Raw genomic sequence first — 3863 nt, 5'->3', positions numbered from 1 at the left:
AACTGCAATACAGCCTGCAGTGCACCTATAAAACAAGAGTGGGTAAGAGGCAATGGCACAATCTGGGCTTTCCTTGCAACTCTTAGAGGGTCGGAAGTCTCTGGATACATATTTGCTTTCTTGGCTGCACACTTAGTGGTTGAATTTTCCCTGGTATGAGAGCTGGAAACAATTAATATAAATCAACTGATATTTCCCTCTTCTTTCTGGATTCACTGTGGCTTCTGTTAATGTCTATATGCTTATCTTCACTGAAACCTAGTGACTTCACACATGGGTGCAGCAGCAGGCAAGTTTTAGAAAGCTTGAAAATGTGGGTAGGAGATAAGACTGTATCTGAGCTCCATCAGCCTAGGGCAATTTAATCTAAGACAGATATCTTGCAGGGAGTGATTCCTTTGGTCCATACTTCCCAGTTTTACAAGCATGCATGAAGACTTCTTTAAATGAGGTTGAAGTACATTTTCAGTTTACATAATTTAGCGTTTTATCAGTGTTGGTTTGAATCTGGTTCAGGAGGACCAGTAAGTTCCTCAGCAGTATCCAACACCAAATAATACTCTTCTACAGTCTTTATATGGGGCCACAGGAGACTACAGCCATGTTTTCGGTACTGATGATCATGTAAGAAACAGTGACCGTGAAAGCATGATTAAATCGCCCGCCTTATAAGTAAATGAAAATTAAAACAGGAGTGATGGTTCTGAAGTGGACTAATGAGGGAGCTGTTCACTAAGGCTGGGTACAGACATTTAAAAAGCACCGGGCAGAATTGACCTGTTACATGGTTTTTTGTAAGCAGTGTAGTTTCGATAGTTAGCAAACAACACATATTCACCCTTTGGTGGTGGCGGGGAAAAAATCTTAGACCAGGTTCCACCATTTTTAAGCCAGTTTGTGTGCCGAGCTTCTGTTCCATTATGGGTATAGACTGGTTTTGTGTGCCAAACGTCTTTTCTGTTATGGATATAGATGTTTCCGATCACTTATACCGGTAATGTCTGTGCCAGGTCTATGAAATGAAAGTAGCATTTTTTTCTGTCTCTCACACTTTGCCTACCTCTTGTAGACATTAAGATCTCTGGGGCATGTTTACACGTGCATTTAACGCGTCTAAATTTAATGCGCATTAGCTTAATGTGCATTAAGCAGGTTTAGGCAGGCATCTACTTATGTAGGCATTTAAGTGAGTCCCAAGTCAGTCCACACACACAGCTTTCATGTGTTTTAATGTGCCTATATGTGTGTTAATACACTTAAAATATTTGCGCCTAAATTTGATAACTGCATTTGCAAATAGCCTAAATTCACCATTGTTAATGTGCATTAAGGGTACACACATGTAGATGTGCACCTTTAATGTGCATTCACTTAGGCTAGTGCGTATCAAAGTATCACATGTAGACGTGCCCCTGGAGTGTGAACTATGTGCATTTAGAACAGCTAGCAGGCCAAAGTTGAGCCAGGTAAGAAATGTAAAGAGTTTAGCAGAATTGGGGGCCTTGTGCAGAGATGGATATGATTGTGCTGAGGGATTTAGATGCCTACTGACTGACTAAGATACTGAATAAGTGCCTCCTAGAGGCAGAAAAGAATCAGTCTCATAGTGAGGAGCAAACTCTATGTACAAAGACAGCACAGGCTAAGTTGACAGGGCAGACAAAAGACAGGAGGAGAAATGGAGGCATGAAATGGTGACATGACTTGCAGGTCACACATTCAGCTAGTAGTAGAGCCAGAAAAAAAAAAAAAAACAGAATTCAAGTTGTAGGACTCATAGTCCAGTGACTTTTGATATTTATATTTATTTTTGGTTTTAAATAGATCAAGGTCCCCATCTTTGGAGACTTTCAGAAAGAACTGGGGGGTCTCAGTGCATCAGGCACCTAGCTATCATAATCATGAGCCATAGGTCGGTGGGTCTTCCTCCTCACTGTTTTTGTGTGACTCAGTCTTGAGGGCAAGATGACGGTGTGTTACCAAGTAGATGCAATAAAGATTTGCAGGTACTTGATTGGAGTGGAAAATAATTGCACTTAGACTCCTAAATCTGGTGGGACACCTAATATCTAGAATAGGATCTGGCTGACAGTGTTTCTCATTTATTATGTCTGAGTTGCCCAGCATGACCATTTGGTCATGTAGAGATGGCCATTGATAGACAGAACCAACAACCTCACTCCCAGATCATAAGGGCCAAAAGCCTTAACCCTGGAACCCCACTCTATTTCAACATGTAAAGCTGGAGAACATAATTTTCTCCAGCTGATATTTGGTTTCTGGTATATGGATGTACTACAGGGTAGATCAGACCACACTTCGCCAACCTGTCAGATAATATTTATTTATGCTCTTCTGCTATTCTTCCCTGGTGCTTTGGATCAAACAAGCTACTATTTAAATAAATAAAATGTAATGTAATGCAATTAAACATTTCCCCATAGCTATTAGCATCAAGGCAAGTAATAATTACCTTGTGCGACACTTTTAAAACACACTACACACATTTGTGTAGTTCAACTCGCACTAGCAAAATAATAACATATGGAGGCAAAGGCTGCTCAACGTACTCATAAAGCACCAGTGAAACTAGTTGGAGTAAGTGAGGAGGATTTGACCCATGACTTTTATTACTGCTATTGAAATGTCTCTGATTTTAAGTTACTACTAGAGAGATGTTGTAGCCACGATGGTCTAGGAAACATGTCGGTGGTAAGGATTTTTTAGTGGGTCTAAGGAAGGGGACTTTGGGCCTGAAGCTGGTCTACAATCTCTCCTGATAAGGCAGCCGATCCATTAAGAAATATCAGCCCCAGTAAATCAATGCCTCTGTGCTTTTAAGGCCAGAAGGAATTATCATAGACTTATTTGGCCCCCTGCATAATGCATTTTGCCTACTGAACCTGGCATCTAGCATCATCCTGTAATTGTAGTATAGCATGCTTCTTAGAAAGAATCCCATTTTAATGACTATGGTATAGAGAATTTGCCACTTCCGTTCATAATGGAGGGGGTATCTGAGGCACAGAGAATTAAAATAACTAGCTTACACCAACATACGAAGTGTGAGGCTGAACTAAAAATTAAACGCAGACCTCTTGAGTTCAGTCTAATGCTCTGTAGTTTGTCTACATTTCCAACAACTGCTACTTAAACTATCCCAGTGCAGTTAAAATAACACCTTCCCCTGCCCTTGCAATGGAAGCTATTATGCTGGTATAATAATGATTTTTAGTATTATAAATTACAGGAGCGAGTGTTGTCTAGTAATAAAGCACTAGCGTAGCATTCAGAAGATCTTGATGATATTTCTGGATCTCATGTTTGTGCAGTGGGTGACCTTGGGCAGGTTTCTTCTGCTGTCTGACCTCAGTTTTCCTATTCTGTAGAAGGGGTTTAAGGATACTGTTATTGTAGAGTGCTTGAGATCTACAGATGAAAAGTGCTATATTAAGGCTTCGTCTAGACGTCTTCAAGAAAAAAAACATCTATATTAGTTTAAAACACATTTATACTAATATAATAGTAGCTACACTAGTACTCTGACCTAGCAATCACTGTCAGATAATATTTATTAATATATCTCTATATAAATATAGCTATCACTAGCAAAAGAACTCAGGCCTACAACAGAGATAGTTAAGCCTGCAAAAGTTTTAACTTTTAACAACTCCCAGAATACATATATGAAAATATTGTCAGTAAAATGCTTCTACTAAGCTAGTGTACAGATCATTTTATGACTGAAAACATATTATTATATTATTTGGATTTTATTATGTGTTATATAATATAATCATATTACATTATGTAATATAATGATTTACAACTAGCAATTTGTTACTGTTTTTATCATTATTATC

This window comes from Alligator sinensis, unplaced genomic scaffold (genome assembly GCF_000455745.1).
Source record: "Alligator sinensis unplaced genomic scaffold, ASM45574v1 scaffold190_1, whole genome shotgun sequence".
NCBI classification, from domain to species: Eukaryota; Metazoa; Chordata; order Crocodylia; family Alligatoridae; genus Alligator; species Alligator sinensis.
The sequence above is the reverse complement of the archived record's forward strand: the minus strand, read 5'-3'. Positions refer to the sequence as shown.